The sequence below is a fragment of the Erinaceus europaeus genome, chromosome 9 (assembly GCF_950295315.1).
Source record: "Erinaceus europaeus chromosome 9, mEriEur2.1, whole genome shotgun sequence".
Lineage (NCBI taxonomy): Eukaryota > Metazoa > Chordata > Mammalia > Eulipotyphla > Erinaceidae > Erinaceus > Erinaceus europaeus.
Window position 1 is genome coordinate 34,437,718 of NC_080170.1, and position 23,960 is coordinate 34,461,677.

The following is a 23,960-nucleotide window of genomic DNA, read 5'->3' on the forward strand; positions in this document are numbered from 1 at the left end:
GACTTCAGAGCCTCAGGCATGAGAGTCTCTTTGCATAACCATTATGCTATCTACCCCCGCCTGAATAAAATATTTTAAAAAACTATCACAACTCACTAGTAAGGAGTTTAATCTAATACCTGTCCCCCCACTTCTGCAGGCAGACTTTGCTAGCATTTAAAACTCTAAACTGGTTGCCAGTAATAATGGTGAAAAACAACTGACATTTTCTGAGAGCTCAGTTTGTACCAGGCATTTTGCTAAGATATTTAACGTTAGTTACTTGGAGTTGTACATTTCTCCCATTAACAAGGATCACTGTACAAAAAAAAAAGACGGTTTTAATTTGCTAAATGTTTCAGTGAATTCTTTGTGTCCATGAATAGAAATAGATTAAGTATTGTCAAAATATGAATAGTTATTGAAGCCAGGTAACTAATAATACATAAGGGCTTCACCATTACACAACTCTGCGTTGTATGCAAAACTGTACCTTTTGCTAAGGCTCTCTTCTCTCCATCCCCAACTTATCAAGAGTTGGCCACCTATGAGCCCCTGTCTCTGCAGTGAGGAAGGCAGTCTGGGGCTTACACTGGTGGACCCCTATTCTTTCCAGATTGGCTCAGCACCACCACCAGGCTCCCTCTCATAATTTTTCTTATCCCACTATCGGTTGCTGTGCTCACTGTTCTAGCATTTGATTAAGTCCTTCCTAACACAAGTAAGAATCTGGAAAGTCAAAAGCAGAGTCCTGGATTACCTAGTAATGACGGGAGTGGGGAAAGTACAACCAGGAAGTTGAGTGCACATGTGACAATAAGCAAGGACCTGGGTTCAAGCCCCTGGTCTCCACCTGCAGGGGGTAATCTTCACAAGTGATAAAGCAGTACAGCAGATGTCTACCTCTCCATCTCCCACCATCCTCTCAGTTTCTTTCTATCTCTACCCAAAAAGAAAAGCAGAAAGGAAGTACTAGGGATAGCCCCAGACCTCGGACACATTGGCCTGAAATCCCAGAGGGAAGACAAATCCTGTTTTTTGCTGTAAATAGGTCTATAAGGAAGAATGTTGATTGTCTTGGCTCAATGATTCACAGTCCATGATAAATGCTGTTTTTTTCCTGGACTTCCTGGTGTCTTTATTTCAGGTTAACATTCATTTCCTTCTCTCTTTTGCTTCATGGATATAACTTGAAGATGATTGCTGGTTAAACCTGATTATCTTTTAAAATTTGTTTTTATGTTGTCAAAAGATTTTACTTATCTATTTATTGGCTAGAGACAGAAATTGAGAGGGAAAGCTGGAGAGAGAAAGAGAGAGAGAGAAACCTGTAGCCCTGCTCCACAACTCTTGAGGCTTCCCCCCTTGTGGTGGGGATGAGAGGCTTGAACCCAAGTCCTCGAGCATTGTCATATATATGTACTTGCTATGTGTTAACACCTGGCCCCAGAACTGAGTACCATACATATAGATTTATTTCTGTACTGCTAGAAAAATCTCCTTCCAATCACAGTTCCTAGTGCAGTTTTCTGTATAAGTACTGCGCGCTAACCGATTGCGCCACTGGAGCTCCCTAGTGCAGTTTTCTAAGAACCCCTCTCTTATGGCAGCTTCATGGAGGCCCCCCACAAGGCACATCAATCACTTTACTGAGTATCAGGCCCCTTTTGCAGAGTCAGTATACATTCCATATCAAGGCAGAGGTGATAGGCAGAAGACTGGCAGCGCCACGGAAAGGAGGCGGGCAGTGCTGCATCTGTGTAATTAATGAGAAGCAGCTCTGAGACTTGGGGAAGGAGGGAGGAAGGGATGACATTTTTCACCAGGCAATAGCATTTAAGAAAAATTGATGCTTTCATAGCCCCTTTGCTGCCAGAAGTCAAAGCTCTATAAAGCACTTTCTGTCACTGACTTCTCCCTTACCCCCCACCCTGTGAGGAAGCAGGGTGGTCCCACCCCCAGTCTCATTTGCAGGGCCATTTTGACCTGGATTATAGCTACTCCCAGGAGTCACTTACCAAGGGGGCAAGATTAAACAAAGTAAAAATAATTAGGGGGTGGTGGTGGTGGAAGGAAGGCACTTTATTGCTATCCAGGACTCCAGGACATTTGTTTTAGCTGCTCAAGGAAATATTAACCTAGGTTCCATTTTCTCCAGTTCCCCCTGTAAGCACCAAAGGAAAGGGGGTGTTGTTTTGTTTCTCTGTTGGTTTTGGTAACCATGGTGGGATTTGTGTAACCTAGAGAGGCTGTTTACTAGCTACCCCTACCCCACCCCAATCCCCATCTGATCCCTTTGTTATTATTTCTTCTGATTGCCACAGGCAGGGAGAAATAGTTGTGCTCTATTTCCCCCAAATTAGCAATCTAACAATACTTTTTAGGGTTTAGTTAGTCTTGCTTTTTTTCTCTTAGTTGTACAAAACAAAACAGCTCAGAGAGAAGATATACATTAAAAGATTTGTTGATTATGAGGGAAGACATGAAGGGAGGGGGAGGGAGGGTGTAGGCCCATGGCTTGGGTCTTGTGAAGGAACTCTTAGCAAGCAGTATAGAAACGGGTCAGGAGTGCTTATTGGAAATACACTGAGCAGAGGCCAGAAGGACTCACAGGGGACAGAGGGCATAGAGAAGCCAGCTGTGAAGAGGTAGGAAGAGGTAGGAAATACTAGAGCTGGCTTACAGTGATATCCATGTTCTCTCATCTTGATGGTTTACTTCTGACTTCTTTTGTAAGACATATGCCTCTTTACCAGGAGTCCACTTCTTGAGAGATGATGACATTTGTCTTTGGTATTCTGCTTGGTTAGATAAACATTGTGAAAACAGGGCATGACAACGAAAGACAGAAAAACATTACATAACGGGAAACGTGGAGCACTGTGAGAATAGAGTGTGCTGGGAAGTGTGTAGTCAGAGCGCCTTCTTTGGAATGATTAGTTGAAATTAGCCTTCCACAATATGTACACATGTCCTAAGTTCTTAGGACTATTCTTAAATATGACTCCTCCTACGAGTTTCAGAATTGTTGTCTTTAGGGGAGATGCAGCAGGAGTTGGGGGTCTTGGCAGCATCTGCAAAGTCTTATTTAGACTGGAAGGTGGAGGGCGGGGGGGGGGGGGGGGAAGGGTGAGGTGGGGACCCTCAAATGACAAAGCATTGGGCTTGCATGCCTGAGGTTCCCAGTTCAGTCCTTGGTGTCATATGTAATGGAGTAGTGCTCTACCTGTCCCTCTTTTCCTTCCTTCCTCCCTTCTTTCCTTCTTTCCTTCCTTCCTTCCTTCCTCCCTCCCTCCCTCCCTCCCTTCTTCTTTCCCTTCCTTCCTTCCTTTCTTTCTTATACATAATAAAAGTAAATATTAAAAAAAGAGGGGGCCAGTTGGTGGTACACCCACTTAAGCACACATAGTACTATGAGTAAGGACCGGGGTTCAAACCCCTGCTCCCCACCTTCGGGGGGGGATGCTTAACAAGTGGTGAAGCAGGTCTGCAGGTGTCTATCTTTCTCCTTCTCTCTTCCCTTTCAATTTCTCTCTGTCCTATCAAATAAAATAGGGGGAAAAAGAAGATAATTGGGGCCGGGCAGTCGAGCACCTCATTGAGCACACATGTTACAGTGCTCAAGGACCCACCTGCAGGGGGAAAGCTTTGCAAGCGGTGAAGCAGGCTGCAGGTGTCTCTCTGTGTCTCTCCCTTCCTATTACTCTTTTCCCTCTAGATTTCTGGCTGTCTTTATCGAATAAATAATAAATAAATAAAGATTTTTTTAAAAAATAAAAAGAAAGAAAGAACAAAATGGCTGCCAGAAATGGTGGATTCATAATGCAGGCATTGAGCCCCATCAACTGGAACAAAAAAGAGAGAAAGGGGGAGTCTGGGCGGTAACCCAGCGGTTAAGCACAAGTGGCGCAAAGCACAAGGACCAGCATAAGGATCCCGGTTCCAGCCCCTGACTCCCCACCTGCAGGGGCGTCACTTCACAGGCCGTGAAGCAGGTCTGCAGGTGTCTATCTTTCTCTCCCCCTCTCAGCCTTCCCCTCCTCTCTCCATTTCTCTCTGTCCTAATAAAGATGACATCAATAACAACAATAATAACTACAACAACAATAAAAAACAACAAGGGCAACAAAAGGGAAAATAAATAAATATAAAAACATATTTAAAAAAGGAGAGAAAGAAAAAAGAAAAAGAAAGCAAACAAAGGAAGAATAGTTCATGAGTATTATGACCTTATTTTTGGTAGATTTGGAAAATTGCCTGATTAAAAATATTAAGTTTCACAAAATTATGGAGATCTGAAGTAGAGCAGAAGAGATAGCATAATGGCTGTGCAAACAGACTCTTATGCCTGAGACTCTAAGGTACTGGGTTCAATCCCTGGCACCACCAGGGATTTTTCAAGCTGAACAGTGCTCTGGCTTAAAAAAAACAAACAGATGAATGAATAAATAAATTTCAGACTGGGGAGACAGAAACCGATTATGCAAAAGACTTTTCATGCTTGAGACTCTGAAGTCCCAGGATCAATCTCCATTGCCACAACAAGCCAGAGTTGATCAGTGCTCTGGTTTCTCTTCTCTCTACATCTTTCACTCTGTATCTTTTTTTCATTACATACATACATACATACAATATTAAAAAATAAAAACAAAACTGTCAAAATAAAGCCCACAAAACAAACAAAACAGGAGCATTTGTTAGGAATTTCTTAACTCAGCTAATTTTAACATGCGTCTGCAGATAGCTGCTATCTTTCAGATGTGAGAAACACAAACGGGAGGTTGGGGGTGGATTATTCTGTGATTGTGCAGGGGTTTGTCTTGGTCGGTCCCTCCCTCCCCCTTCCCTGTCTTCTCTCTTTCCAATGCATCATGGAGATTACCAGCAAACCTTTGCAACTGTATGTCTATGAAGTTAAAAGCGATTTAATTACCTACAAATTGGGGATTTATGTGGAGGCATGCTTAGAAAGGAAGGAAGGAATGTAGAAAGAAAGAAAGAAAGAAAGAAAGGGAGAAAGGAAGAAAGAAAGAAAGGAAGAAATAAATGAAGAAAGGAAAAGGTTTCTTTCTCTGGATCCAAAGAACCTCATATATCTTTTTCCTAATTTCTGATTTCTTCCTGGTGGTAAAAAAATTCTGATGTCTATTCTAGCAGCTTTTCCATTTTGGCTGAGAGTCCAGAGTTGTTTTCAGGATAAAGTTTCTTCTTCCCCATGGTGCTTTGCTGTGACATTGTAATTGCCTCTGTTGAAATGAATAATACAAATGGGTTGTTTCTATGGTGTCGGCTAAGTGGGCTGAAAAGGTGAAACCCTAGATGTGGCGCGTAGAGGTCACGGCGCTACGCCCTCCGCGCCCCTCTACCCCAGCAACTGTCTGTCAAGGCGGCCGTGGCCGCGGGAGCTGCAGTGAAACTTCCAAAGCAAATTCACGCATGAACAAGAAAATGACTTTAGTTTATGTTGTCACTAAGCCTAGAAAATTCCTGCCAACCCCTTGCAGCCTGCTTTTCTAGGACCTTCTTATTGGTGGAGGATTTTAAACGGAAGGTGAGTAAATAGCTGCTTCGCCGGCCCTCCAGCCAGGCTTTGAACTAACAATGGGGCAGGTTGAATGAGGCTGAGAAATGCAAATCCTGGAGTCCCCAGCCGGATCGCGCCTGCGGCCTGGGCCAGCTCTCTACCAATCACTCCCTGCTCTTGCTCTCCGTCTTGAGTGCCTACTGTGTGCATAACTCGCACAGCTTGGACGTTGGAACCGCTCGTTTGACCTGATGGGATAATTAGCAGTAAAATTTAGGGGAAGCACCGAAATATGGGTGTGTGTATGTAAAAGCAGGGTGTCACTCAGTTCCCTGGCTTTTACTCCTTGGTGGTTTTAACACCCCTAGAAGGAGCTATTTTATTTTACTTTACACACACACACACACACACACACACACACACACACACACACACACACACACACCTCCGCTCTGGCGTAAGTGGTATTGGTGGTTGAACCTGAGACCCAAGAGCCTCAGGCATGGAAGTCTTCTGCATAACTTATGCTGTCCCCCAGCCCTTAATTAATTAATTAAATTTTAATTAATTAATTAAAATTTAAAAGCAGGGTAACAAACGCGAGGGCTGTTAAATTTTCTTTGAGACGCGCTTTGGACACATTTTTCACCGTCCACGTCCAGCTCCAGTTCCCTGCATCTTCCACTTGCAGCTTCCTTTCGCCAAATAGTTTCTCCAACTGAGCGCCCAGGAATACCATCTCCAACGGAGCATCAGGGATGTCCATGGGTTTGGGGACCTTTGCAGGACAAAAAAAAAAGAGGTGGGGGGAGGCTTTCTTCCCAGCGCTCTAGGCCTTCTCTTGGAGGGAGCCCCGCTGGGGACGCAGGCTCGGGGTGCAGGTGCAGCGCGCCGGCGCCCCCACGCGTTCAGCCGGTGCAGACTGGGCTCCGGTCCAGTGTCGCGGCTCCAGTCCTGATTTCCTAGGAGCTGCGGGCAGGGAGGGGGATGCAGGGCGAGCAGAAGATTTGAATGAGAAAGCAGTGCAGGCAAAGGCAACCCGCTCTGCGTCCCAGCTCTGGGGCTCCGCTGGCTGCACCGAACCATAGGCTCCTGCGGCGGGGAACTTCTTTGCCCGGCTTTTTGGAGTTGGGGTGCCGCGGACCAGTAGCTCATCACTTTGGGGTGCGCTCCGGTGCCTATGACTCCAAGGACTCTTTCCACTGCCGAACACTAAAAGTTGAGCGGGTCAGTGCTTTGGGGGGAGTCCGGAGGGAGGTCGAGGGGGAAACGAGAGAGAGAGAGAGAGAGAGAGAGAGAGAGAGGGAGAGAAAGAGAGAGCGAGCGCTGGCACTCCAGTCTGCAGGTGCAGGGGAGCAGGTGGCTCGCGCTCCTCGCTGCAGTCCGGGCTTCAGGACTGTGGAGTGTGGTTGTGCCTGGGGGCCCCCAACCCACTCCCATTGGAGACCTAGCCTAGGTTAGTTTGGGGGTTCGGGAGCTCAGAGGTATTGAGTAGTGTACCCCTGCAAACTGCAGGGTATCTGGGTGGAATCTGCTCGGGCGCAGGTGGAGCGTCTCTGCAGAATGCTTCACCCACTAGCGGGGTCCTGGGACAACTCTGACCCCCAAGCCCGGGCTTCCCTCAAGGGACGTGCCTATTCCGTGTAGGCTCTTCCTGTCTGGGTGACCCTTCTCAGGACCCTCCTGGGAAGGACCGGGTGCGGCCGGCGCGGGGAGGATCTGCACCATTGCCTTTTCCAGCAATAAGCTTGGGGCTCAGCAGCCGCGCAGCGGGGCGCTACAGCCAGTCTGGGGCACGCGGCCTGTTATGCGCCTGCGCGGTTTCCACGGCGACGGCGCCGCCATCAGGACGCCTCCCGGCGCGAGCCCCGCGCGCCGGTGCTACCGCGCCCTCCTCTCGGACTTCTTTGTCATTTGTTGTCCCAGTCAGTTTTTATGATCTCAGGTTGACTTGCATTCGTCTGTAGCATGATCATCAACTGAGTTGCAAAAGAAGAAAAACAACTAGCCCCATACCTCCTGATTACAGGAGTGAGAAAATGGTGAGGGACTGCTCACTGGGGCAGTGATTTAGATTTGTTTTTATTACCCCCCGCCATTCCTAAAGTAGGCCAGAATAGTATGTACATTTCCTTCCTGGGGAGGTATTGAGGGCTGTGTGTCTGGGTGCTTGCTCTGGGTCCTTAAAGGGCCAGGCCTGGGTCCCTTGCACGCGGGGAGGGAACGTGAGCTAGTCCTCTGCACCCGCGTCCCCCTCGCTTGCGTGACAATGAGCTGAGCTTCCCAGGGACCAAGGTAAAACGCCAGTGTATAAAGAAGCACAACAAAGGCTTTCCCAGAAGAACTGATTTTTTTTCCCCCCAGTTGCCTGTGCACTTCAGTCGCTCCTGGGGATCTTTGGCAAGGAAATGTCTCAAGAAGCCTTGACACGAACCAGTCAGATGTCTCAAAACCAGTCAGATGTCTCAAAGCTCCTTTAAGATTAATATTTCTTTTCTTAAAATCATGTTTTGACAGCTTCGTACCCTTTTAAAAGTGCCCTCTCTCCCTCCCTCTCTGCTTACGGATCAGCAGCTGTCAGGGGTACACATTTTAGGGGGCATGTGACGGTTTGTTGCTTCTTTTTTCTTAAGCTGCATGGATATACGGTAGCATGGTGGATAGATCTAATTGCTACTAACTAAATATTGGTTAAAATTAAGTAACAGCTAATACATTTAAAACCGAGTTACTCTTAAATTTAAATGGATAGAGTGTGGCATAAAGATATTTTGGATGAAATCATATGAGGGGAGTATCTTACTGTATTTTTTTAAAAAATAACTTTGCTGCAGGAATAGCACATGTTTACTTTTCTTTTTTACCCTTAAAGGCATGTCAGCACACATTTTTCAGTGGTGAAAGTTTTTTTTTTTTTTTGCCTCCAGGGTTATTGCTGGGGCTCAGTGCCTGCACCATGAATCCACTGCTCTTGGAGGCCATTTTTCCCCCTTTTGTTGCCCTTGTAGCCTTGTTGTGGTTATTATTATTATTATTGTTGATGTCGTTCATTGTTGGATAAGACAGAGAGAAATGGAGAAGGGAAAGACAGAGGGGGAGAAAAAGATAGACACCTGCAGACCTGCTTCACAGCTTGTGAAGTGACTCCCCTGAAGGTGGGGAGCCGGGGGCTTAAACCAGGATCCTTACGCTGAGCTACTGCCTGACCCCCGTGAAAGTTTTAAGATAACATCTCTTCACAATTGGCAAGAGATGTCACTACTTTTCAGAGGCTTAACAACTAATAAGTTGTTAAGATTCTTTTTCCCATTTCATTCACTATAAGTGCCTGGGCACTGCAGTCTGCCTAGCTCTAATGTTTCAAAATGTTGTTCCCCCCCCCCTTTTCATATAACTAAAAAAAAAAAAGAATGAAGGGAAAACTAATTTTCAGGTTCAAATGCTTTGTGACCCTTATTTTTTGGTTTGTAACTGGCTCCAGTTCCCTACTTCTTGGTGATATGTGTTTCTACTGGTTCCAGGATGTAAACTGCAGTTTAGCAGATCTTGGGATAATGAGATTGAAGAGCTGGGGGAGGGTCGGGAAGAGAGGTTGGGGAAGAGACAAAGAGAGGGAAGGTTGAGGGGCAGAGCCAGGATTTATAGCTGCACCAGATCCTTTATAAAAAGCTGTTAAAGTCATTGCTTCAGTTGAGGCATTTTCCACATCAACCTCAATTATACTTAGTTTCAGCATCAGTCTTCTGATTCTGAGGAGAAAATGATAAATTAGGATAAAGGCTCTTTGTGTTAGGGTTGCCATATTGAAGTATACTGTGAAGAAGCCTTAAGTATCTTCTACTTAATTTATTCATTTAGTCAATAGACACTTCTTGAAAACTAATTCTATATAAGGTTTGAGAAATGAATCCTGGTTCCTGTTCTCAGTGTACTGACAGCTGTGACTTTTGAAGATATGCTTATTCAGATTTTCAGGGTAAAGATACTATATTACCCTTAAGTCACTTAAGGAGAGAATAGTTGGTTTAGCTGAGCAACCAGACTTGTAGATTCACAAACAAATGTTAAAAGTTGAGTATAAAAATCCCATGCATGCTGTCTTCCCACATTTTAGATGTGGGTGTCCATGCATGGTCTGTGCATGTCTAGCTTCTGCTTTCTTTTTTTTTTTTTTTTAAATTTTTCAATTTTTTAAATTGCCACTGGGATTATCACTGGGGCTCAGTATCAGCACTATGAATCCACCATTCCTGGTGGCCATTTTTTTGTTCCTCTCTAATATTTTACTTGACAGCACAGAGAGCAACTGAGAAGTGAGGGGGTAGAAAGAGAAGGAGAGAGAAAGGCACCTGCAGACCAGCTTCACTGATCCTGCAGGTGAGGAGTGGGGGCTGGAACCTGGGTCCTTGTGCCTGATAATGTGTTCACTCAACCAGGTGTACCACTGCCTGGCCCCCTAGCTTCACTTCCCTTATTTATAGTGTAGTTGGGTCCCTGAACCTGCAGTCTTGGCAAGAGCAGCTCTGAGCTTGGGAGGAAGAGAGAAACCCTGCAACTCTCAGGTTTCTTAGATGAAGATAAGGTGAGCCTTCAACAGCCCTTTGTTGTGCTTCTGTGTTTCAAGTCACAGTAAGCCTCCTGCACTCCCTTCTAAGAAAAGTGTTGGTCTGCATGCTTGAAGGATCATGACTGTTATTTTTCTGGGAAAAAGAAAGATTGTGGGGCACATAAAAAAATGATAAGGCATTTAAACTTTTACCTTTTGTCCTGGGATTATTTCTAGGCATTTGCAATGAGAATAGTATCAGGAAATCCATTGCTATTATGATGAACCTCTGGCATAGTATTGACCAAAGATGACACACATCTCCTCTTGTCATTCCTCTGATAGAGAAGGTTGTGTAGATTGGAGTCTCCTTGCTCTCACCTCCTCCTTGGTCTACTAACAATGCTCAGCTCCCAGGAGCTCACTGAAGAGCACCCCCAGTTGGTTATTCCTCTTTGTCTAAGAGCATCAGACTCTGCTGTAAATTGGGGACCAAGTGATGCAGAACTCATTACTTTGAACAAAGCCTCCTGGCCTGGGAAGTGTGCCCTCTTCTCTTCCTTGAGGGGGCTGACTCCAGGCAGGCTGTGCTCACCAGGAAAATCATTTAGACACAGTTCAGTGGACACTTGCTCACATCTCGTTGACATCCGTGACCATGTCTGTTGAAGGAGAAATCCAGTACTTCTGTGGCGGGGGCTGCCACATCAGAAGTGCACTCCTGGGACGCCTGTGAAGAAGTTTACACGGCACTGTGTTTTTCTCATCAAGGCCTTTGTCTTCTGCTCTCAGAGTGAAAGAGCAGGTCAGATGCATGGGAGGGCCTGGGGAATTTTTATATTCAAGCAAAAAAAAAAAATCTCACCGACTCTGTGCTTTGAATGCATTAGACTGGGTACTGGTGCCTCATAAAATGACAGGGCAGAAAGACACACCTGCCATGTGGCTGAGACAAGTCAGGAAGCCAGTGCCCAAGATTAGTAAATAATTTTTTTCTTAAGTTACACAGTGAGCACATAGCAGAATTTGGATGAAAGTGCTGAGTTTGTGATTCTAGTGGTCCTGCTGTTTCCGGGAAATCTGGGGATAACAGATATGAAACCGGAAGTCATTAAAAAAAAAAGGTTTGTTATTTGAAGCTATTTAAAATTGTTGTGCTGCACCAATAAATGGTCCAATCCCAGAAGCTTCACATGCTTTAACCAACTATCACTGAGCTTAATTGGCAGTGGGCAATTTAATTTAATTTATTTTAATTTAATTTTATTTTTTTTCACCGGAGCACAGCTCAATTCTGGCTTATGGTGGGGATGGGGATTGAACCTGGGACTGTGGAGCCTCAGGCATGAAAATCTCTTTACACAATCAAGATTTTATCTATCCTGACACTTTTGATTTTTCACTGTCTGGTGAAAAGACAGGAGTTATGGAAGAGAATAAACATTAATTGTTCTCCATTGTCGTGCTTGGGCATTTACTTTGTCTCTTTGTTTCATTTTATTTTAAAGACTTATTAATTGGGCTGAGAGACAGCAGAATGGCTATGTGAAAAGCTGCCTGAGGCTCTGAGGTCCCAGGCTCAATCCCCATTTCCCCCAGCTGAGCAATGCTCTTCCCTCTCCCTCTCTCTCTCTCTCTCTCGCTCTCTCTCTCTCTCTCTCTCTCTCTCTCTATATATATATATATATATATATATGTATATATAATTAAAATGAAATACACTGTTAAAAATAAAATAAAAGTTAGGTGGGGGAGATAGTGTAATATAGTTTTGCAAACAGACTCTCTTGCCTGAGGTTCCCATGTCCCAGGTCCTGGTTCAATCCCCACACCACTATAAGCCAGAGCTGAGTAGTGCTCTGGAAAAAAAAAAATCAAATTAAGAAATGTAGGAATTACCATCCTATGTTACTAATGAGACTCAGAGGGACTGGTTTTGTCTAAGAATGAGATCAGTGTAAAACAGACTTGAAATTTGTACCTGAGTCTCTGTCTCTTGCTCTATGTAACACACACACAAAAACAAGACTAAATTTACTGAAGGCACTGAATGATGAGTGTTCTTTTCATATGTACCATTCCATCTCAAGGGCAGGCAGAAGTGTTTCTGATCAACTTTTTTTTTTTTTTTTTTTTTTTTTTAACGGAGAAGCTACAACCCCTGTGTGAAGTTAAGGAGGTTATAAATTCAGTCCTGGCTCCAGAAACACATTGGCAACTTTGTTTATAAACCATGTTGACTCTTTGTTTAGAAGTGAGTGGTGTTTAGATTCTCTTGTGCAGAGGCCTTCCCACATCAAAGTGACCCACGTATCACTATTAGATTGTTGTCAAATGATCTTGAGTCTATGAGGATGCCTCTTGATTTCAATGTCTGTTTTTCTGGCATCCCAAGTCTTAGATATGGGTTTTAACTTATAGGTATGTTATCATCGACTTATTATTATTTTTTTTCTAGAAATAGTATTATGAGCCATCTTATTGCGTTGGACCAGAAATGGTGTCTCTCTTGGGATACTTTTTAAACTGGGACTCAGAATGACCTTGGACAGTTGCAAAAAATCTCTGAGCCTGCCAGATGCTGGTGTTTTGTTCCCCACCTTGTCACTGGGAAGTTGGAATTGAATGGTCCTGAGTTTGTTAGAGATTTGAAGTATTTTTTGGGCAGGTTTGCCCATGGACAAACTGAAGCTTAGGACTCTCCAGGAACAGGTAAGCTGCAATGGGACATGATCCTGGACATGCCAGCAGATGTCCTTGATAGCAAACCACACCTTCCAAGCACACCTCTTTCCTGATCCTTCTTTCCTTCCTATGTCTCTTGACTCCAGGAAAGAAGTAAAGATTTAGGGTTTTGGAAAACTGCCTGCTTGAGAATCCAGCCTCTATGGCATCACTCAAATTGTATGCAATGTTTCCCTCTACTTGAGTTTGCTTTTTTTTTTTTTTTTTAATATTTATTCCCTTCTGATGCCCTTGTAGTAGTTAATTGTTGTTATTGATGTCGTTGTTAGGACAGAGAGAAATGGAGAGAGGAGGGGAAGACAGAGAGGGAGAGAGAAAGCTAGACACCTGCAGACCTGCTTCACCGCCTGTGAAGCGACTCCCCTGCAGGTGGGGAGCTGGGGGCTTGAACCGGGATCCTTCCGCCGGTCCTTGCGCTTTGCTCCACGTGGAATTTGCTTTCTTGTGGCTTCACCAACTAGAAGCTTCTCCTCCTCCTCCTCTTCTTTCACCACCTCTTACTCCACCTCCTTCTTCTCCTCCTCCTTTGGTTCCTGTGGTTGATTCTTCTGAACTTAGCAACGGACAAATCAACTTCTCCAGCCTCTTGGACTTCCAGGCATTACCTGTGCAATCATTACTGGGAGGCAGACGACAGGTTAGTGCTACAGATATGAGTTACTGATTAACTGAGCCAAGTTAATCTTGCTTTCTCTTTCCTCCGCCTTCATTTCCTTGTTGATGGGTCCTCAAAAGCCAAACATCTGAATTCAACTTCCCACTTCTCCAGTCTCTCCTTATTTATTTGAATTGAAGGGACCTCTGGACTTGGGAACTCTGGAGCTTACTGTGCAGTGTTAATGGGACAACTGAACAGCTATCTACCCCTGAAGGAACTTGGAGGAATTTATATCGTTTTGTCAGGGGTCGGAATCCTGAACCAGAAGTTAAGTGAGTTGATTTTCTTGTGATCCGGTACAGTTTAACTCTCTAGACTGCTCATTTCTTTTTGCCAAACAACTCCTAACTTTGAGTAATCTGGGAGCTAGATATTACAGAAACATTTTAGCATTATTTTATTTCTGGAAAAGATGTTTAAGAAGTTGGGATGATGTTCATGTTAGGGTCCTTTTAGCTTTTATTTCAATTTAAAGACCAGTGGGTCCACACCACTGTCTGTGTAAAAGAGAAACCACAGATAATTTGTGGAGTTTTTTTTTTTTTTCTTTTTCCCCAGAAAGATTGTATTTGAGTGCACATACACTTTCTGGAAGGATCCTTAAGAGACTAGTCATATTGTTCACTGGAGAACAGATACCAGAGGTAAACTATTCCATCCTGTGCTCTTTGGGATTTGAAAACTTCCACTTAGAATACTTGAATTTCAATTATATTATTGTAAAAGAATTAAATAAGTGACCACCTTCTGTCTCCAAATTGCAGACTGGAAAGTAATTTTAAAGATAAGGAGAACAATTTTCTCACTATCTTTCTGATTCTTGCCAAGGTTCACAGTCAGTGATTTTTTTTTTTTTTTTTTTTAAATGCACTGCACTCTCAGATTTTTGTGGCTTCAATAACAGGCTAGGGAAGGCTTTTTGAATTGAAATTTCAGTTTTCTCTCTTCTCTGGAAACAACACTATTGGCTGCAGGCTGGTGGTGGACCAATGGGCTCTGACTTTGTCCTCCCGCCCTAACCTGTGGGCAGGCAGGGATAGCCAATGGAGCTCAGGCCAGGCCGTTTCTTTTCTTTCTTCTTCTTCTTCTTTTTTTTTTTTTTGAGAGACAGGGAGAGAGAAAGAGAGAGAGACAGAGAGAGAGCGAGAGAGGAGAGAGAGAGAGAGAGAGAGAGAGAAAGTGTGTGTGTGTGTGTGTGTGTGTGTGTGTGTGTGTGAGAGAGAGAGAGAGAGAGAGAGAGAGAGATGGAGAAAGCCCCCAGGACTGTGACTGTTCTTTTTATTTTTTGGAGCAGTATCTGACTGCCAAAGCCAGTGGACACTTTTTCCTTCTCAGATTGAAAATGAAACAAGCTTGGGTCCAAATGTTTGCTTCCAAAACCACAGCTTTTCTTGGTTTAAGTAGACTGTGAATTGGAAATACTTTGCTGTCTTTCCCGGGAAATTGTTTAAACACAATCTTGAAAGACAGTAGATGCAAGCTGTGTACCAACTCCTTTTTCATTTGCTAAATGGGAGAAATTTGAAATCTATTCTCTAGAGTCCAAGTTTCAGTCAAGAGTGAAAACTGAAGTCAGCACTGGTTCTTAGAATGTCTTGAAAATCACTGCTCTAAATATCAGTGCTCTGGCTATTCACCCCGACCATTACTCCACCACTGGAAACCAATAATCTCTTTACTTATTATCTCTATAGCTTTGCCTTTTCTTGAGTGTCATATAGTGTATGTTCTACTGGATGTATCTGTCTCTCCCTTTCTTTTCCTTTTTCTTCCTTTCTTTTTAACTATCGTTATTTATTGGATAGAGATAGCCAGAAATCTAGAGGGAAGGAGGAGATAGAGAGTGAGAGAGACAGAGAGACACCTGCAGACCTGCTTCACCACTCACAAAGCTTTCCTCCTGCAGGTGGGGACTGGAGGCTCAAACCTGGGTCCTTGTGCATTGTAACCTGTGTGCTCAACCAGGTGTGCCACCACCTGGCTCTTTCTTCCTTCTTTCTAATAATTTTTCATATTATATTTATTTATTGGATAGAGATAGGCAGAAATCGAGAGAGAAGTGGGAGGTAGAGAGGTAGAGAGACACCTGTAGCACTGCTTCACTGCTAGCAAAGCTTTCCTTAATTTATAAAGCTATTGCACACTTTTCCATACATGATGACCTGAATTTGAGCCCCCTTGTGCCCTATAGGAACACCGTGCACAGAGTACTGTGATATTTCTCCATTCTGGCTCTTTCTCCCTCTTTAACTCTCTCACCTTCTATCTTAAAAAAATGAGGTGGCAGTGTTAGGAGCAGTGGAATCATGGAGGCTCCAAGCCCCAGTGAAAATCTTGGTGGAAAAACAAAAAACTTGTGTGGAGGTAGATAGCATAATGGTTATGCAAGAGACTCTCTTGCCTGAGGCTCCGAAGTCCCAGGTTTAGTCCCCTGTACCACCATAAGTCAGAGCTGAGCAGTGCTCTGGTAAAAAAAAAAAAAAAAAACTGCTGAAAAATGCTATTATCTCAGATTTTTGGAAACTTGGCTCTAATGAACTTTCAGGATTACAGTTGGCAAAATGCACAGTACCAGCAAAATGCAACAAAGCAGGTCATGCTTGTAGTAGGGTCCAGTGCGTACGTGTGGGTTACTTGATTCATAAGTTGATTGGGGGTAGTTGGAGCACCCATGTTGGGTCACAAAGAGGAAGGCACTTGCCTTCCTACCCTGCTGTGTTATTAAGAAGGAGAGGAGACTTTGGTCCCAAGTGAAACTGAGCCATTCAAGGCAGGTGTGTCTCATTGGAGCTTCCACCTTCACTGCTGCATGGGGGGAATGTCCCAGGGGTCCCCTGAGATAACCACCCTTTGTCACTGTTGGGTGGGAAGGGTGGACTGGGAGGAGGATGACCTGACACAATCTGGGGTAGCTGCCCTGATCAGAAAGGAAACCTGGTGTCCTTTCTGATACTGAATTTTGGGCTTTCTTCTCTATAAGGAATTGAGGACGTGGCTATTTTGCAAGGCATTCTTATATTTAAGACACTTGGAAAGCACTGGTTGGTTTAGAGACAATTTGGATCAAGGATTTTATTATTATCGTCATCATCATCATCATTATTATTTTTTATTTTTCTGTCAGACCTGCACACGAGTAGATAAAATTAGAGTTGTGGGGAAAAGACTGTTGTTAAGTTTCCTTAGGACAGACTCTTCAAATGTGATCAGAGATATCAGAATTGAACTAGATTTCAAAACTGATCATCTCTGAGAGCTGACATCTGGTTACTTCCATTACTCTTTTTGGATGTTCTTTCTCAATGTGGTCCTTTGAAATGAAACTTTAGGGGCCTGACAATGTTGTACTGAGTTGCTAGAGATTGAACTCAAGGCCTGGAGCAGGGGAGGCCTCTCCCTGTTAAACCACCTCTTGGCCCTAATATAGTAGCTTAATGTGAAATTCCCCAAAATCGGGGATACCTGTACTTATAAAATGTTGACCATGCTCCTTGGAACATAGGAGGAGCTAAAAATACCATCAGTGCTAGATATTGCACTACTGTAGTTTGGGACTAGATCAGGTCCTGATTTGGCAGTTAAACTGCAAGACTCTGACTTTGAATGTGAATTGCCTGTGCTGAAAACCGTTTGTATCAATATTCAACATCACAACAATGTGGTGTGCAAATGGTCTTGATCCCAACCTGATGATTCGCCTCAAAGGATATCAAAAGTAAACATTCATCAGAGGGAGGGTATGCTCTCAGGGGAGTGGGATTTTATAGGTGTCATGTTCTTCAAGCTCCTACCAGGGAACCAGACAATCAATTGAAATGTATACTGTCAGCAATTAGGCAGTTTGAATGAAACCATCATCCAGAAATGTCCAGAGCTTATTAATTAATCTTACAGGAGTTGTGTTTCATCACAATTGGAGAGCACACACAAATCTGATCAGTCATCAGTTAGAAATGATTGGAGTGGGGAGTCGGGTGTTAGTATAGCAGGTTAAGCCCATGTGACAAGAAGCGCAGGGACCCACTTAAGGATCCCAGTCTTAGTGAGCCCCTGACTCCTCACCTGTAGGGGAGTCGCTTCACAGGCAGTGAAGCAGGTCTGCAGGTGTCTATCTTTCTCTCCCCCTCTCTGTCTTCCCCTCCTCTCTCCATTTCTCTCTGTCCTGTCTAAGAACAATGACATCAATAACAACAATAAAACAACAAGGGTAACAAAAGGGAATAAATCAATAAATATTTAAAAAAAGATGATTGGAGCTTAGATGGGATGTGTTGCCACACCCACCATCCTCACCTGACCCTGTGTGGTCAGATACCTACTTGTTTTACTCTCTTCAACTCCTTACATGCTACAGTGTTCAGTTCAGATGAGGCTGTTGGTCAGTACCTTGTTCATTTTTTTTTTTTTTTTTTGCCAATAAAGACAGGTCCTTCTATGAATGCAGCTCACTGAAAAAAAAGCTTATCAAACAAAATGGGTAATATGTCATTGATTAATCCTTGTTCTTTATATAAATAAATTAACTTTGAAACATATAAAAAAAATAGATCATGACTTTTCCGACAACCCAGTAGTTTACCTACAGTCCCCGAAACAGTGAAAAATATTGGACACCATAGGAAGCTCATTTTCTTTCTTTCTTCCTTCCTTTACTTCTTTTCTTTTAAAATTTTTATACATATTCTTTTAAAAAAATAATTATTTATTACCTTTTGTTGCCCTTGTTGTTTTATTGTTGTAGTTATTATTGTTGTTGTTATTGATGTCATCATTGTTGGATAGGACAGAGAGAAATGGAGAGAGGAGGGGAAGACAGAGAGGAGGAGAGAAAGACAGACACCTGCAGATCTGCTTCACCGCCTGTGAAGCGACTCCCCTGCAGGTGGGGAGCCGGGGGCTCGAACTTGGATCTTTACACTGGTCCTTGCGCTTTGCACCACCTGCGCTTAACCTGCAGCACTACCGCCCGACTCCCTATACATATTCTTTTTTAAAAGACATTTTTTAAAAGATTTTATTTATTTATTCATGAGAAATGATAGGAGAGAGAGAACCAGACATCACTCTGGTACATGTGCTGCTGGGGATTGAACTCAGGACCTCAGCCTTGAGAGTCCAAAGTCTTATCCACTGCGCCACCTCCCAGACCACAAAAGACATTTTTATTAAGGAATTCTTTTAAAAATTTATTTATTTAGGATTGAATAGGGAAAGCTCATTTTCTTAAATGCCATGAACCAGTAAGAAAGTAATGATGTCCAGGTGGTGGTGTACCTGGTTGAGAGCACATTACATTGCCCAGGGATCCAGGTTTGAGCCATGGGTCCCCACTTGCAGGGGGAAAGCTTTGTGAGTGATGAAGCAGGGCAGCAGATGTCTCTCTTTCTTTCTATCTCCCCCTATCCTCTCAATTTCTGGCTGTCTCTATAAATAAATAAAAACATATATGTATATGTATATGTAAGTAAGTAATGACGATTCTTGGCCAAGACAGAACCAAGTGAAGGGGAGGGGGGGGGTCTACTGAGCAGTGAAGCAGGCTTTTTGCCAAACCAGGTGGACAGACCAGGTTAACCAGAACATTTGCCAGACCAGGGTAACTTGAATTTCTACTTTTATGGCCTGAGGACACACAAAGGACAACAGACAGTGAAGACATCTAAGAGGAACCTTTTTGTTCCTTCTTCTGAAGCTGGGACTTCAAAAGGGTTGTCCCTGAGTTTAAGGGCTACTTAGAATAATAGCAAAATGACACACTCTTTTCCTAACTCTAGACAACTGTCAGAAGAATCACCTGTCAATATTCTTGGTATTGAGCAGATGCCTGGTCGTTGAGATCCTGAACCACTTTTAATACAGGTGTGTTTGTGGGTTCACACTCACTAAGTAGCCGAAAGACCTTCAAGACAAAAATTTCAGTGTGAGATTTATTACCTTGCAAGTACCCTTGTTATAGGAGCCTATTTTAATTTGTTTATTTATTCCCTTTTGTTGCCCTTGTTGTTTTATTGTTGTAGTCATTATTGTTGTCATTGTTGTTGAATAGGACAGAGAGAAATGGAGAGAAGAGGGGGAAGACAGAGAGAGGGAGAGAAAGATAGACATATGCAGATGAGGAGCCGGGGGCTGGAACCAGGATCCTTATGCCGGTCCTTGTGCTTTGCGGAACATGCTCTTAACCCGCTTTACTACCGCCTGACTCCCAAATACATCTTCTTAGTAAGAATCTGGTAGAGGAAGTCTAGCGGTAGCAGCGGGTTAAGCGCACGTGGTGCAAAGGGCAAGGACCATCCTAAGGACCCTACAGGCGGTGAAGCAGGTCTGCAGGTGTCTATCTTTCTCTCCCCCTCTCTGTGAAGCGACTCCCCTGCAGGTGGGGAGCTGGGGCTCAAAACAGGATCCTTGTGCAGGTCCTTGTGTTTTTGCGCCACCTGCGCTTAACCTGCTGCGCTACAGCCTGACTCCTAGGAGCCTATTTTAAATCCCAGGCTTCAGAGCATCACCACCAGTAAACTCAGATGAAAAAAATTTGCATTTCACAGCAAAACAAAACAAAACAAAAAACAAAACAAAACAAAACGGGGTACTTACAGAAGAGAGGCGAGAACAAGAAACTACTGTTTATAATGTTTTTTATTATTGGATAGAGACAGAGAGAAATTGAGAGGGAGGGGGAGGTAGGGAGGGAGCGAGACAGAGAGACACCTGCAGCCTTACCACACCACTCATGAAGCTTTCCCTTGCAGGTGGGGGCTAGGGGTTTGAAGCTGTAATGTGTGTGTGTGTGTGTGTGTGTGTGTGTGTGTGTGTGAGCTTAACCAGGTGCACCACTGCCTGGCCCCGAGAACAAGAAACCACTATAAAATTTACTGGAGTAATAACATAATAGAACTTGAACAGATATATAGTCAAAAATAGCTGGGGGGGCTGAGTGGTTGTGCACCACGTTAAATGCACAGAGTACTAAGCACAAGAATCTGCGGAAGGATCCGGGTTGGAGCGCCCAGCTCCTCACCTGCATCTAGGATGCTTCATAAGCAGCCAAGGAGGTCTGCAGGTGTCTTTCTCTTTCCCTATCTCCTCCTCTCCTGTCTTTCTACGTATCTCTCTCATTAAAATAAAAAAGTTAAAAATATGGTTAAAAACAAGGACAAAATGATTACAAAAAACTTGAGTGTTCTAGCAGATTCTTTTAAAAAAATTTTAATTAATTTTTCCCTTTTGCCTTTTTTTTTTTTTCCTCCTCCAGGGTTATTGCTGGGCTCGGTGCCTGCACCATGAATCCACCGCTCCTGGAGGCCATTTTTTTCCCCCTTTTGTTGCCCTTGTTGTAGCTTCGTTGTGGTTATTATTATTGCCCTTGTTGATGCAATTCGTTGTTGGATAGGACAGAGAGAAATGGAGAGAGGAGGGGAAGACAGATAAGGGGAGAGAAAGATAGACACCTGCAGACCTGCTTCACTGCCTGTGAAGCGACTCCCCTGCAGGTGGGGAGTCGGCGGCTCGAACCGGGATCCTTACGCCGGTTCCTGCGCTTTGCGCCACATGCGCTTAACCCACTGCGCCACTGCCCGACCCCCCCTTTTGCCTTTTTTAAAAACTGTTGTTGTAGTTATTATGGATGTCTTTGTTGTTAGATAGGACAGAGAAATGGAGAGAGGAGGGGAAGACAGAGAGGGGGAGAGAAAGATAGACACCTGCAGACCTGCTTTGCCCCTGTAGGTGGGGACCAAGGGATTGAACCTGGGTCCTGCGTACTATAATGTGTGCACTTAACCAGGCACACCACCACCTAGCCCCTCCTTTCTCCCTATTTATTTAATGTATTTTTCATCATTTCCATCACCAAAGGTCTGTGTCTCCATCCTCACCCCCATAGATAACCACAGTAGTTCTCCTACATTCTTGAAAATAGGTTGATATCTTATTTTTTTTTTTCACATTTGTATATTCAATTGTTTATATTCCTCATGTGAGTGGAAACCATTCTGTAGTTGTCCTTCACCTCCTTACTTGCTTCACTCAGCATAATCTCCAGTTCCATCCACTTTATCCCAAAGGACACAATATCATTCCTTTTTATTACTCTGTTGAGTGTATGTCCCATGACTTTCTTATCCAGTCCTCTGTCAAAGGGCATTTTGGTTGTTTCCAGGCTTTGCTATTGCTAATAAAACTGCTACAAACACGGGGGTGCGTAAATCAGTGTTGTTATGTCTTTGGGGTATATGCCTAACAGTGGAATTGCTGGATCATGTGGCATTTCCATTTGTATTTGTTTAAGGATTTTCCATACTGTTCTCCAGAGTGGATACACCAGTTTACATTCCCATCCCATCCCCTCTCCCTCTCCGTTCTCCTGTATTAAAAAATAAAAGACAACAAATAAAACAGGAATAGTAGAGAGATGAAGGTACTGAGACTCAGCAATAACACTCAGGGCAAAAAAAAAACAACCCCAAAACAAAACAAACAAACAAACAAACAAAATAAAAACAAGCATGGGCTGGCAAGATATCTCACTTAAGCAGTGCACTTGCTTTGTTATGCATACAACTCAGGTCCAAGCCTGGCCCCCACACCAGGGAGACTTCTGTGATTTGATTCCTTTCTCTCTGTCTCTCTATTTCTGTGTTTTTATATCTGAAAATGTTGTCCTGGACTGGTGAAACTCAGTGACAATTGAACAAACAAATAAACGGAAGTGAGAGAAATAAATATCTTCTAAAGGTCTGGTCTAGTTTGGGGAGAAAGTTATAGATTTTGGCTAAATTTAGATATTGAGCAGAGTATGCAAGTTGATATTTCTAAGGACCATCTTTCTTGTTTGTTTGTTTACCAGAGCACTGCTCAGCTTTGGCTTATGGTGGTATGGGGATTGAACCTGGGACCGTTGGTGCCTCAGGCATGAGAGTCTCTCTGTAGAACCATTATGCTATCTACCCCCACTAAGGACCATCTTCCTTCCTCTCTTCCTTTCTTTCTTTTCTCTCTCTCTCTCTCTTTCTTTCTTCTTTTCTCTTGTTGTTAGGAGCTCAATTTCACTGCTGCTGAAAAATTTTCTAATTCATAGTCATGGAGAGAGACAGAGAGAGGGAGAGACACAAGAGCTTCTGGTGTTGTAACACCTCATATATGGTGTGGGGGCTTGAACCTGGGCAATGTACATAGCAAGGCACACAACCTACCTGACGAGCTAGCTCTCTGCTCCTCCAGGATCCAACATGATATATATATATCACGTTGCTTTTCAGGGTTAACGTCAATCACATTCTGTTTGTGCACATAGTATTCTGTCATGATCTCTTTCAAGTCCATTTGTGAAGTACAGTTGTTCATTATCTCCATGACAATCACTAGTACCACAATAGTTGGACATTCAATGCTTTGATTTTTTTGTCTTATTAAAAAAATGATGGCACTGAATAATGTTCATGTGTACATTTTGGTATTTTTGATATAGTTCCAGGTGAATTACTAAACCAAAAGGCAGGAGCTGTTTTTCAAGAGTTAGATAGGTACTATGTGTTTTAAACCAGCTCTTTCAAATGAAGCATTCAACTATCTTTGGTGGGTGGGTTCTGTCTTATTATTCAACTGGCCATAGAATATTTTTGAGCTCCTGATAGCTTTAAAGCAAATACGCCATGTAGAAGGCCCTGGATTTGATCCTTGGCACTAAAAGCAAACAAAAACAAAAACAAAAGCCACACCAGGAACTTGGGTTTAGTGGTATCTACTGTGAGCCTTAAAAAAAAAAATGAACAAAGTACTTCTTTATTTCTTTCTTTTTGTGTGCATAGCTGGAGGGGGAGAGCTATGGATTCAGGCTGTTTGCAGAGTCTTTTAACAACCCTTTTGGCTGTGCTTGGAAACCTTTTAGAAGTCCTGGAAGGAGGGGGGGCAAGAGGGAGGCTGTCCTTAGCTGAGCATTGTGAGGCCCCCTCTGAGACCAACCCAGGCATCTAAACTGCTTTAGAACTTGCTGCTCTATGTCCAGACCCTTCACTGTGCAGTTCTCTTAATTTACCTTAAAATGAGCCATGGAAAGAGAGAGGAGCTGCTTGCTTTGAAAGTGTGGATTTTAAGCTAGGTTTAGCTTGAATTCTCAAGTTTTGGGAAATACCTGTGAGAGAAATCCAGGTTGTCAAGAGTTCTGTGAGGTCCAGGACCCAGATTGGGGCCCTTTCCTTCTGTGCCTTTCTGTCTCTAAGCACTTGTTTGCAGCATTACTGTCAGAGCCTATTAATTATGCCTTTTATCTCTCAGCAAGCTTCACAGAGAAGGAAATCAGCACTTCTCCATAGCAGTTAAATGTTGTGCTAATGGGCCTTAACTCTGGTTAACACTGTGATTTCTCAGGGCTATTTTAATTTATAATTAGAGAGGAACAGATTGGGATATTAGGGTTTACCCATCATCTTTATTAATAGAATGTAGGAGGCTGGTTGGAGGCTCCAAGAGGGATCCTTCCTGAGTGTTGTCTTACACTCAGGGTAGGGTGGGGA

At 43.5% G+C, this 23,960-nt stretch overlaps 1 protein-coding gene across 3 annotated transcripts in view; it reads left to right on the forward strand.

Annotated features, from left to right (window-relative positions):
• Positions 1–6,531: 6,531 nt before the first annotated feature.
• PLCH1 (phospholipase C eta 1) overlaps positions 6,532–23,960 on the forward strand; it is a 247,157-nt gene continuing 229,728 nt past the window's right edge. For 2 of the 3 annotated variants that reach the window (XM_060197617.1, XM_060197618.1), the window contains exon 1: positions 13,528–13,724. The gene's annotated coding sequence lies outside the window, so the exon portion shown is untranslated. Of the gene's footprint in view, positions 6,731–13,527; positions 13,725–23,960 lie in introns of those variants that run through there. The other variant, XM_060197616.1, reaches the window with a different exon arrangement.